This window comes from Urocitellus parryii, chromosome 11 (genome assembly GCF_045843805.1).
Source record: "Urocitellus parryii isolate mUroPar1 chromosome 11, mUroPar1.hap1, whole genome shotgun sequence".
NCBI lineage: Eukaryota > Metazoa > Chordata > Mammalia > Rodentia > Sciuridae > Urocitellus > Urocitellus parryii.
Genome location: NC_135541.1, coordinates 118,787,820 through 118,801,706, shown reverse-complemented (window position 1 = coordinate 118,801,706; position 13,887 = coordinate 118,787,820). Strand labels below are relative to the sequence as shown.

The window sequence follows — 13,887 nt, the reverse complement described above, 5'->3', positions numbered from 1 at the left end:
GCAGTCAAACTTGTCAATCTTTTCCTTTATTTTTGCGATCTTGTTTAAGAAATTGTCTCTGAATTTTGATGATCTCGTATTAAGTTGTCATCTAAAAGTCTGTTCGGCTTTTAATATTTAATTTTTTCGTTCTCTTGGAATAGGTTTTATTGTTGTTTGAGTATGAAGTGGGGAAAAGATTTAAAATGTTTTTTTTTTTTTCCCCTCCATCTGCATACCTAATGGTCCCAGAATCAATTACAGCAAGCTCACTTGTTTCCCACTCCTGTGTCCTTCATGACAGGTACATGCAAGCCTGGATCTGTGCATAGTGGCATGAGTGTCTGGATTCTCTTTACGGTGGCATTAGTTGATGAGTCTATCCTTGTGTCTTTGAGCCCATATCTGGCTTTTCCTTTCTTCAGTGCTGATGCAGAGGAGATCTGCCCACAGAGCCTGAGCACAGCTGTGAGGGCCCTGACCCGGATTGTCCTGCTCTTGCTTGAGAGGGTTCTAGGCAAGACACGAGACTTAGCAAAAATAGAAAAGTTCGTTAGAAAGGATAGGAAACGAGGCAAATGGGACACCCTCAAGTATTGAGAGCCACAGCGGAAGGGGCCCCAGCAAACTTCCAGCTGCCAGCAAACTGCCAGCAAACTTTTTCCTGATAGTAAAATTGAATCAGACTTACAAGACCCCAGTGTGCATAGCAAAGCCCAAGGCAATTCTGCCTCACTTTGGCCCCTGCAATCTGCTCTCATTGGATGAGACCCTTAGAGATTTTATGGTCAGGGAAAATCATCCTCACCTCCCTGGGTTCTGGGATCTGGTCGGTGTGAGGGTCACAAACGTTCCCTTCTTCAGGGTAACCTGGCAGAGTGGAGGCTTCAGGCCTGCGTCTTTCCTGCAGAACAAGTGGCTGCCGAGGGATGGAACATGTCCTGTTGACTTCATTTGGGCAGGGAGGCAGGTGAGTCAATTTTTTGGAGAAAGCATGTGGGATCGGCACAGGGGACCAGTTTGTAAAATTACCCCTTTAACCTTATGTTCCCACCCTCCCATGTGCCTCTTGCCTATCAGTGCTGGGGATTGCACTACACCCCCACTAAATAATGTTTCTTCTCTTTAAATTTTATTTTCTGATTTAATGTTTTTCTAATGCTTTTATAGTTGCTTGGTAGATGTCGTAAATGTCTCTTTACCTTTGTTCTTAGGTACCTTTTAAAAAATTAATCTAGTTTTAATCAACAGATAGTAATACTACCTATTTAGTATGGGGTGAAGTGGGGTATATTTGTGTAAGGTCCTTGCTTAGTATCTGGGCGGCTATCTTAAGTGACAGCTGCCGTTTTCCCACCCAAGGACCTTTCTGGGAAACGGTCACCACTGCCGCAGACCAGTAAACCCGCAATCATTAGGACCGCCCAGCTCTGATCCCTGAGCCTGGCCTATAAATGCCCCCAGATCCAAGCCTGTCCTGTCTCCCTCCATCTATGGAGAGATGGCCTTCGTTTGTCAGCTCTGACAAGTAAACTGTCTCATGTGTATCTCTGCCTGGTCTCCGTCTCTCATTTCTCAATCGCCCGTCTCCCGGGTATGTGGGTTACTCATCATCTCAAACATTTAAAATCTGCTCTTACAGCTCTTTTCATTTATATAATACAATATAGTTATTGCATTATATAAATATGTAATTATCCCTTGGTGTAATAATGCGCTAGAATTTATTCTTGGGTAATTTTTGTACCGTTGCATATGATATTTTGTGTTCATTTTATTTATGCCTATGTGATAAAGATATCCTTTGATTTTCATATTTTTTTTGAAGTAATCCTTCTAAACTTTTGTGTTAATTTCAATGATTTATCTACATATTCTTTTGGATTTGCTATGTATATGTAATCCCATCATTTACAAGTAATACTAATCCTGATTTTTAAAATTTCTTCCTTTTTGCCACAAAAATGATCTTGGGCAATATTATTTTTTAAAGAAATTTTTATTGGTTTTAATTACTTATACATGACGGTAGAATGCACTTATGTACTTTGTTATATCATACATTAGGCAATATTCTTAAGAATGTTAATGGCACTTTTTCTTTTCTTTCTTTTTTTTTTTAAATATTTTTTAGTTGTTGATGAATCTTTACTTTATTTATTCATATGTGGTGCTGAGAATCAAACCCAGTGCCTCACACGAGCCAGGCAAGTGCTCTACCACTGAGCCACAGCTCCATCCCTGATGGCACTTTTTCAACATTTTCCCATCAACTATAACACTAATTGCAGGATTTTTTTTTCTTTCCATAAATATCTCTTTTCTTTTTTTTCCCCCCAAAGAAAAGAAGTCCCCTTCTATTTATTAGTGAGATTAGTCTATGATTTTTTTCCCATGGTATTCTGATTCGGTTTTGATATAAAAATTATCCTGCCTTTATAAAATGACTTGTGAAACTTTCTCCTTTTTCCAAATACTTCCAAGTGTTTGTGTAGGCTTGGCATGACTTCTTTCAAATTATTTGACAAAACTTACCAGTATCACTACTGGGGACTTCAGTGTTCTTTGTGGAAGGTTTTTCATTATTGTCTCAATAATTCCTTTAACAATTATACCCCTATTTAGGGGATTGTATTTCTTCAGTTCATTTCAGTGTTTTCAAAATTCAGAATTCAAAAATTTCTTTCTAGAAGAAAAAGGAGTTTAATTTTTCTAGGAATTTCTCCCATCCTCTAATTTTTACTTTTTCTGCATTAAATTATTTATTAACCTCTGATTTTATCTGTAATAACTTGAGAATATATAATCATCGTGCTTTTCATTCCAGATATGGGTTATTCATATCTTCCCTCCCTCCCTTTCTTTCTTTCTTGATCAGCCTGACCCAAGATTTCACTTGTCCATTGTCATTTCTTCTGATTGTTATTCATGGTGTCTTCTTTCTTGTTTGCTGACTATTACATCTTGTCTTTTCCCAAGCCTATTTGTTTTCCTTTTGCCAGGATTCTGGAGTCACTAGTAGTCTGACACCACATTAATCTAAGTTCATAAAGCTACCACTTTCGAGGTCCCCAGAAGTCTTGAAGCCAGTATCCATTTGTGTGAGCGCTACTGTAAATTCCCTCTAATGTCTGCAGTAGAGTCCTTTGAGGTCTCTAACCAAGAAAGGGGCGGGTTTATCAGGCTTCCAAACTTTGAACACCTGGATTAAGTACATTTAATCTAATGATGTCAAACTCTTTTAAAACTGAGTTTCCCAATTTGTAGCAAAAGTAAGAAACTAGAAAAACAACGGCTTCGTGTACCATTGCTGGTTTAAAGATTGAAGAAGCCATGCAGGAACAAGTGTAGGTGACCTTAAGGAGCTGCCCTCAGCTGCCCCTTTGGCAGTTCTGGGGATAGAACCCAGGGCCTTGTGCATGTGAAGCAAGCACTCTACCAGCTGAGCTACATCCCCAGCCCAGGAGGTGGGATCTTTAAGAGGTGGGAGATCTCTGAGGCCAACTGGAAGAGGGCCTTTGTAAGGAAGTATGGGTCTTCCTCTGGCTTCCAGTTTGAGGATGTGATCACTTGTTTCCACCCTTGCCATCCACCATGAGAAGAGGCCATCTACCATTAGACCCTCATCAGAAGCCAAAACCACAGAGCTGGCTGACCTTGGACTTTGATCTCCTAGAACTGTGAGTTAAATTAACTTCTTTATAAAGTTATCCTGCCTCCAGTATTTCATTGTAGAAATGCAAGATGAGCTAATACAATAATCTATTAGGTTTGAGGGAGTAGAGACTAGGGAGATTTCCTGCTAGTTAGCTGGTAGCAAATCAACTACAAATAACGGAAGAGAAGCAGCTTGTCTTCCCTTGCAACAGATTGTTGTTCTGGATATGGACTTACCATCTGGGCCAACTACACCATCAATGTACTGTGTGAGTAAGAACACAGAAAATTTCTTCTCATCCAGCAGCTTATTTTGCAATGACAGAACTAAGGGAATGGGCTAGTTTCTACCAAATGTCAGCTTGTATTACTTACCCATCACCTGGAAACAGTGTCGTGGCATGTGGAAGACTCACAGTCCCTGCTGGGAGACAGCGTCATGGAAGGTTGGCTATTGGCCAACTTCATTCTTGGAAACCAGTCCCTCACAGTCAGACACAGGTTCTGAGAACCGAGTGGAAGTGAGATATAACATGATATATCTCACTAATATGAGTCATGACCCCTTTCAACACATTTTCTTATCATTCCTATGGGTTTATACTTTGCTTAGAGGTCTTAGAAAATGCTTCCACTCAATGATTTCAGTGATCTGGGAACTGAATTGTAGCCTGGCAGTTTGGGGCTCTTCATGTCAATGGACCAACAGACCAAAAAACAAAGAAACAAACAGTTTTGCTGCGTTGACAAGAATTACTGATTAGTTGTTCAAGGTAGACATACGGCGGCTAGCGTGTGAAGGGAAGGGAGAAGAGTGTGTCTGGAAGTCAGAATCTCTTCAGGGTACCTCCTCGTATAGTCACTCGTAAAACTCACAAATTTATTAATACGAGATTACCCTTTATATCTTTTGTTAGGTAGTTGCCCTTTAATAGTCTGTATTTTATTTTTCTGCATTTTCTTCTTAATAAGTTTTGCTAGATGTTGTGTATCTCCTTTTTTTTTTAGAGGAAGAGCTACTGGTTTGGATGATTCTTTTTTTTCATTTTTCATCCTTTTATTATTTTTGCATTTTTCTTCGCTTCCATTTTGGTGGGAGAATATTATTGTTGCTTTTTCTAGCCTTTTTAAATTGAATGGTAGGTCTCTTGACTTTAATCATTTTTTTTATTAATTCAATAAATAAAGGTTAATGAATGCAATAAAACTCTCTCCAAGAATTGCCCTGGCTGGGTTCTGTATCTTGCACATTATATTTGCATTACCAGCCTGGTGATTTTATAATACTCTTTATGATTTCCTCTTTAACTACAGGGCTATTTTGAGTAAGTTCTTGTTTCTTCTCGAGACACGATGCGGTTTTCACTCTTGGCTTAAATCTATTTTGAATTTTTATTGCATAAAGGTTTGAAAACACAATGTTGGCTTTTTATTGAATTTATGATTTATGCATTTGAATGTTCCGTGTGTACTTCCAAAGACAGTACATTTTCAGATCCTTGTCAGCGGATTATTAAAAGCTTTGACTTTGACGAGGCATCAGGATGTAATAGCTGTAAAATTCCATCACTAGTTGGCAAGTAGTCATAGGTGACTTTTAAAGTCAATTCTGAGGATCTGTCCCATGACTCTTGAACTCCTTATGTGGTTGAGGAATGTAAGGGGACGGGGAGAGACGGAGGAGACTGGGGAATATGCTTCTGTGGGCCACCTGATGTGCTGGGTTCTCCTCCTTACTTTCCAAGGTGGGAGGGCGGGTTGGGGGTGAAAGCCTCTTTGCCTGGGTCTGGACATTTGCGACAGGTGTCTCAGAACTTTGACATGGGTTCCGATGAGTGAAGCCTGCTCCTCTCCTGCTGGCCTGCTCCTGTGCCAGTCCTCCTGGGGAGAGTGGAGGAAGAGAGACGAAGTTCAGCTCAGTCCACACTCTCAGACTTCCAGCGTGACACAGATATAGACTGAGGAAGGGGATCAATTTAATGCAAAGAAAAGGGGGACAGACTGAATTTTGACTAAGTACCTTGTGCTTAACACTCTAGTTTATAATTAGAGCATTAAATATGCAATTACCTAGCACCTAGGAGTGGGAAGAAAAAACATGAGACTTATTTGAATTTTAGGAGAAGGAGAATTTTATCAACACAAAATTCACTTTAATGGTAAAATCAGAGACTGAAATAGTTTTATTTTCAATGTAATTCAAATAGCCTTGTTTGAATTGAATGAGATCGAATTGCAATGGTATAATATTGTGTTTATTTTGTACTATATTATAAATATATTTATAAGCACATATTGAATTTTTAAAAAATATGATCTGGGACCATACATTTTGATTAAGTTTAGCCCTCTTAAAATTATTGTTATTACTGTGCTATTGGGACCTAGTTTCTATTATTTTACTTTTTCATTTCTGTTTACTCATATTTTCTTTTTGTTTTTCTTTCCCCTTGCCCACTGTTTTTCATTCTGGAAGCTGAATTTTCTGGTTTTTTTGAGGTTCTCAATATTTTATTCAAGTTCTATTTTAAATGTTACGAATTACACCATTTGAAGGAAGAGAGCTAATTTCACACAAGGTGGACGCCTCTAAAATGAGCCCATTATACTGCTAAAAAAGAAATCGAATGATGAGAATTCAGCAGAAGTCCAATTTAGATCTGGAGCATTGTCACTGCATTATTACAGCGGTAGGGGACATTTCTCAGCTTGTGGCTGGAGCTCCTGGTGGCTCTTTCTTACTTTGGAGCAAGGACAAAAGACAGCCACATCAGAGGGAATTAATTCCTTCATTATTTGCTTCATTACACACACTGTCTTGCCTGCAAAATGGCACCAACAAATTAGTCTCCATGCCCTGCAGACTACTTTTGGTGGAGCGATGAATTCAGCGTTTGGAGTAGAAATAGGTCTTGAGGACTTTTCTTATCCCTTTCAGGAGAGTTTTGCACACAGAGAAGCAGTGAGCCGCTCTTCAGTTAAGGTACAAAGCTAAGGTTCAGATCTACGGAAGTCACAGTTTTATTCATTTACTCAATATGGATTTACAAAGTTACTACATATTACCACTTGCAGCTATTTCTAGATAAAATAGAAACTTGACATCTCTGGAGGGACCACCAATTCTCCCCAAGTTTACAGGTGGAACAGGGTTCATTTTTGTACTTTTGAAAGTTGAATCATCTTTAACTTGGAGGTTTCTCAAGATGTTGAGTGATCCTTAAAGCATTCTAGACTTTTAACATTAAAAGAAACACTAAATCCTGAAGGCAACTATGCTGCAACATAGTTTAAGTGATTATACAGTGTTCATTTATGCTTGAGATTCCAGACATAGACCAAGTAGCCACCGACATTGACAATCAGTCAATAGACCTGACATTTTTAGTTTGATACCTGGCTTTCTTGAGTCTGAGTGTATCCTAAATCTATCAGTTGGAGGTTACTTCAGATCACCTGTACGGAAGATGAGAGGTGTCAAGATCCACCTCTCTGACCGGCCGATAAGCACCCACTAGTCCTGTGTATTGATTTTAGCCTCCTCCCTGTGCCCCAGTGTGAGGTGGCAAGAATGAAATACAGATCCGCTTCAGGCCATGTGCAAACTGATCTTCCTGGTCATGTCAGGGCCCAGTGTGTTCTCGGTGATCCTCTTATCTATGGAGACCACATGGACCATATTTGGTCTATCTGTACTTGATCTCCAGACCATCTGGCACTTTGGTAACCTCCGTTGAGACGGAGCTTGTCAATTCCATTCTGGGCTCAGCTTTCATTTTCAAATCTGCTTTTGTTAGGCCAGACCCAGAGCCTTTGGTGGGGACATCCCTGGCAGATTTTCAAGATGGTGTAGGTGCTCAGAGAAGGTGGTGGCCAGCTCAGTGTCGCTACCGCAGGGGTCAAGGTTGAGTTTTCTTAGGTTGCTCCGAGAGTTGCCCATTCTATTCTCATTTTGGGTGGAAATTACTAACTTACTAAAATGAATAATGATGTGCATTTGTTTCTTCTAATGGATTTCCTCCCAACCTTTCAATCGTGTTACCATACTCTCGAGTTTAAGTGATAGAATTTTATTTATTTCATTGTGTTCATCCTATGTACTTTGTCATTGTTCATTTAAGTGAAGTCCTACTAGTTTGCATACGGAAACTCATTTTCTGTGTCTGGTGGAATATTCCTCTGTGTGTGTGTGTGTGTATATATATACATATATATATTTTTTTCTCACTGGAGACTTCCTCTCTGTGTTGTGTGTGTGTATGTGTGAAACCCGTTCTATCAGATTATATCTTTATTCACCCTAAGAATTAAATGAGAGTCTAGATAGATACAAAATAGGTTTGACTCTTTTCCTTGAACACTTTGAAAAATATTATTTGCATTGCTTCTTAAACTGAATGTTATTGTTAAGAAGTCTGAGGTCTTTCTTATTCCTGTGATCTGTAGGATAATACCTTTATTCTCTTGACTATTTTAGAGTTATCCCTTGGTTCTGATATTCCTAAATTATCCTTTAATGTTTAGGATTTTTTTCCTATTTAGCTTAGCAAATGATTTTTATCTTGATAACTTTCCATTTGAAATCCTTCATCTTTCTCTGATTTTGTAAACTCCTTTCTTCCTCTTCCACAAGTTTTCTCTTCTTACCTGTGACACCTGCATCATGCAGATACTGACACTATGCTTCCTAACTTTCCTTTAATAGCTGATCCCCTTTCCAAGATGTTCAGCATCTCCAGATTTCATTCTTCTCCCTGCTATTTCCACAGCTTCAGGGACCTGATATGCCTAAGACCCAGAGCCAGGGATAGAATGTAGAGAAGGGTCTCTCTCTCTCATGTACCGGGTATGTTATGGCCCAGGCTTTGTGGGCAGTGACCAAACAGACTGCATTTTATCCAGAGACTCCATGCCATGTAAGAAATGCTTCTCCCATGGGGACACCCCGCCTCTGTACCCATGAGCAGTTGCTTAGCATGTTCCGTAATACAAAATGGCAATTCTTATACAATGTAAAATTTTTTTATTTTTTTTCTTGGACCAATGCACCCTGTCAGAGAATGATTGTCTAGGCGTTAGTAATCTTTCTTTAACTTGTATTCAATTAGGGTCATTTTGACTCACTTCCCCTTCTGCTTATGATTTTAGATCTCATGATGTTTGATTATGGTCTTGAATCCTAGCAACAGCCACTTATGATTAACGTACTGACATGCTTTCCTTATGGTATAAAAGGTGTACTCAAACCCGCAGAGGAGTAGGAGGGTGTAGACTTGCAGCCTGCCCCTTGGCCCACCAGCTGGTGAATCCAGACCCACCAGCTGGTGAATAAAGATGGTTCTGTCTCCTGCTTTAAGATTGACTCGGTGATTTATTGCAGTCTTACCATAACAGTAGGAAGTGCAAGTCCCCTCTTCCCAACTTCAGGTCAGTTTTGGCTTAAGAATCCATTTCTTCATTCTAAAGTTAACCGAATGTCTGAGCATAGAAAAGGAATCACAATTCCTTAACAAATTTCTCAGCTTCTCTTGTTTACTATTAGGAAATAAAATCTTATCAAGAGGTCTCAGAACCTATGGTGAATTTTGGTCCTTTATCTAGTGTTGATTTTTATTTTGTCATTTTCAATACTGGAGTTTGATATTGAAAAAAATCCCAATTACATCATTTTTAAAATTACCTATGAGATCAGAATGAAATTCACTGCAAAGACACTTGTATAAATTGAAATGTATCACTTTTATATTTTCTTGGAAATCTACATCTTTTCATTTTCTCAGTTCCCAAATGGAGGACTAGAGACTAAAAGTGAGACTCGGCCTCCCTGCTAGACTTTGACCAGAGGTAGGCTCTAAGAAAGTTCCAAAGATCTCCAGATGCTGGGTCCCCATCCTGTCGATGCCCTAGATCTTGCTCCAGGTTGTCCAACATGAACACCCACAGAAAGACCCAGTACCTTGAAGCCTCCTTATTCAGCCATTGAGAGGGGACTGTGCCAGCAATTGACCTGACAGGGTTAGCCAAAAAGTAACAGAGGGCAGGGATGTTCCAGTCTTTGGAACATTTGACTAAATAGAAAGCAAGAAAGGAAAGACTTCCCCCTTCCTGGTTTCTATTTGCTCACATAGTTTGTTGAGAAAACAGAAATCCTTCTCTCTCTCTCTCTCTCTCTCTCTCTCTCTCTCTCTGGAAATCAGATTGTTTCTGTTCTTTATCTTGATAGTAGATATCAATAGATCCTGGATATCTCATGAAAAATGTTGCCAAATTATTGTCTGACTTTGCATAGAAAAGGGCTGGGAATGTAGCTCAGTGGTGGAGAGCATGCTATTGGCCCTGGCCTCAATCCTCAGTACTGTCAAAAAACAAAACAAAACAAACAAACAAAAACAACCAAGAATAACAGGTTTCATTTATCTAAACTAGTGATGCTACCCCAAATTTTGACTTAGAGACAAGGAGGTTCGCTGCAAAACTGTTTGTCAAATCAGCCCTCAAATAAGTCATTTATAAGTTACTATATATCCAAACATACCACACAAATATCTTACTACAATATTGAATGGTATGAAAACATAACAAAGAATATTAAAATAGAAAATGTTATCATATTTTAAATAGCATATATTTATGTATGTGTGAGCACATGCATAGAAAGTAACAATCATCTTAGTGATGACAATTCGTGATTTTTATTTCTCTCTGACTTATTCTTATTTCTAGTTTTTCTATAGTGAATACACACACACACACACACACACACACACTCCACATAGGTTCTTGTAGCTCTTCACAGCTCTGAGATTTCAGCAGAAGCAGGTCATATGTGTGGCTGTTAAGCAATTAGAGGAGAGTTGATTGGTCAAATGACATCATCCGAGAGTCTCCACCTGAGATCAGAGAGGTCACTGGGTCAGACCTGGGATTTGTGAACCTCTACAATTTCCTCTGGTTTCTGGCAAACCCAAAATAGGTAGATGAGTGATTCTTAAGGGAGAAGGGTGAGTTTGGGGCAAGCACCCCTAAACAGAGATACAGCAAGTTACCCATGTTCCCACGCACACTTTAATATGTTCCCCCTCAAGGCAGCTGTTAATAATGGGAGTGTGCCCTCTTCCTCAGGAAGGGTTGGACATAAACAGTAGTGAATAATAGTTCATCACTATAAGGTGGTACCAGGTCCGGCTTGGAAGTTCTTTTCAGATTTTCTGAACCATTGATTCATGCCGGATTGTCTAGGAAGAATAGATGGGGTGGTTGTCTAGGTCAATTGATTTCAGGCCCCTTGTCTCTATTTTTTAAAAATTATTTATTATTTATTTTTAGTTGTAGTTGGACAGAATACTTTTACTTTATTTATTTACTTTTATGTGGTGCAGAGGATCGAACCCAGTGCTTCACCCATTCTAAACGAGTGCTCTACCAGTGAGTCACAACCCCAGGCCCCTCTTGTCTCTTTTTTTAAAGTTCACATTTAGGTATTTTTCACCTTAAATTTATATCCTGATACCTGCTAATTCCCCAGGGTTAACTGTACAGGTTATACTAACCCACCTCGTGGTAGCCCCATGAAACCTGCTCACCTTCAGTCCCCGATGCTCAGACTTCAATACCAGAGACGTTCCTCATTTCATTCTCATTTAACGTCCTGCACGGCCGTTTACTGCTTCCCAAACCAGGCAGTGAGGGGATTAAGAGAAGATGAACAGACACAAAAGTAGAGAAAAAGTTGGGGGCTCGGTGCTTCAGCCGACTCCTGGTGGAGGAAGACTGACCACAAGCAAGCGCCACACGATTACTATACAGTGTAGACATCAAAAGGATTGACTGTGAGAAAGGATCTTCAAGATAAACAAAACTGAAGTTGGGGCTAAAACAGCCCAGTGAGGGCTTATCAGCGTGTGCCCATGACTCTCTACTGGGCAGCAGGTGTTGGAATCCAAGGTTACAAACTGATGAAATTCCTTAGCTAGCAAGGAACTCCCCTTGGCAACTGGGCAATCTCCGCTGGGCCCTTGGTGCTGAGAGTTCTCTAGACGGGCGTCACCTCTGTCTCTGGGCAGTTCATAGACCCATAATCCATTTGCGGCTCCTGAAGGCATACTTGTAGGTATTTCTATTATTTATTTCCTTTCACCTGCATAATATTTTGAAGTAATTTCTATTTTATGGGTGGCATGTGCCAATACACATATTTCCCCTAATTTTGTGTTTCTTCAGTCATTTTAATTGTGATATGAAAAGAAAGAAAATTCAGCCAAGGATAAAAATAATAATGAGAATAGTAATCTGGAAGTGGAGACCTCTCTCCTCTTGATATTTTCTTTGCCATTTTTTAAAACCTATACAGATGCCCCCCCCTTTTTTTATTGGTTGTTCAAAACATTACAAAGCTCTTGACATATCATATTTTATACATTAGATTCAAGTGGGTTATGAACTCCCATTTTTACCCCAAATACAGATTGCAGAATCACATTGGTTACACATCCACATATTTACATAATGCCCTATTAGTAACTGTTGTAGTCTGCTACCTTTCCTATCCTCTACTATCAAAAATATGGAATGCTTCACGAATTTGTGTGTCATCCTTGCGCAGGGGCCATGCTAATCTTCTCTGTATCGTTCCAATTTTAGTATATGTGCTGCCGAAGCGAGCACCCCTTTTTTTTTTCCTTCTTGACTATATTCTTTACTATAATTCTGTCATGATATTTGGTCTACATATTCCTGCCATTATCATGCTAATTGCACATGTTAGAGATGAAAACATGTTATTTTATTACAGCTGCTACTCTTCTTCTCATTAGCATTTGTTAAAAATAATTGATAATGAAATTGGAAGAGAGAATTGGAAGAATTGCTCTTCTGGATATTAAAGAGAATTACAAGACTGAGTATGTAGCTCAGTAGTAAAGTGCTTGCCTAGCATGTCAGTTTGATCCCTAGCACTGAAAGTTAAAAGTACTAAGTAGCTACAGTAATAAAGATAGAATTTGGGGCTGGGGACATAGCTCAGTTGGTAGAGTGCTTGCCTTGTTTGATCCCCAGCACCAAAAAAAAAAAAAAAAAAAAAAAAAGTCTGTAGAAAAGAATGTGGAACACAGAAATAGACATATTTGCCCAAGTGATTTTTGACAAAGTCTTGAAAGGTGGAAGGATAACCTTTTCAATGAATGATACTCAAGCAATGAGACATCCAGAGGTGAAGAAGATACACCTTAACTTAAGCTTCATATCTAATATAAAAATGGATCACATACTTAAATGTAGCATGTAAAAATATAAAAAATTTGGGAAAAAAAACATGAGAAAACCTATGTGGGTTGAGAATAGGTAAAGAGTCTAAGACTTGATATAAAACACAAGGAAAGAAAAGAATCATAAAAGAAAAAAATCACTAAATTTGACCTCATTTTTGGAGGGAGGGGAACCAGGAATTGAACTGAGGAGCTCTCGACCACTGAGCCACATCCCCAGCCTTATTTTTTATTTTATTAGAGACAGGGTCTCACTGAGTTGCTTAGCACCTTGCTAAATTGTTGAGGCTGGCTTTGAACTCGTGATCTTCCTGCCTCTGCCTCCCGATAACTATGACCTCTTTAAAATTAAAAATAGTTTTCCTGGTATGTGAAAGACCTATTATGAAAATGGAAAGATGAGGTATAGACTTGGGAGAAAGTATTTGCATCCAATATCCAACAAAGCTTATAAAAAGCTTTCAAAATCCAACAGCAAAAGCAAACAATTCAATTAGGAAATGGACAAAAACCTGAATAATATTTTTCTCAATGAGGATCTACCTGTGAAAAACAGGTAATCAAAATATATAAAGGTCAACATTAGTCCTGAGGGAAATGCAAATTAAAACAACAATTGGATATCACTGTACAGCAATCAGAATGGCTTTAATGAAAAATAGCAATGAGACCAGATGCTGGCAAGGATACAGAAAGAACAGATCACTCATTCACTGCTGGGAAATGAAAAAGAGTAGCTATTCTGGCATTGTCTTTTCAAATTAAACATGCACATGCCATTAAGACCTAGTAATCACTCTTAAGCATTTATCCCAGAGAAATGAAAACTCGTGTTCAGTAAGAACCTGTTGATAAATGATCATAGAAGTTTGATTGGTAATAGTCAAAACCTGGAGCCAACCTCAATGTCCTCCAGTAGATGAATGACTGATCTGTGCCGTGGAATACTACTCAGCAATAGGAACAATCAAATTATTGAATGACATGA

General features: G+C 39.0%; 1 non-coding gene across 1 annotated transcript; it reads right to left on the bottom strand.

The window, feature by feature from the left end:
- Window positions 1–12,193: 12,193 nt before the first annotated feature.
- LOC113201465 (U6 spliceosomal RNA) lies at window positions 12,194–12,300 on the bottom strand. The gene has a single exon (XR_003303166.1). It is a non-coding gene; the product is annotated as a U6 spliceosomal RNA (small nuclear RNA).
- Window positions 12,301–13,887: the final 1,587 nt, after the last annotated feature.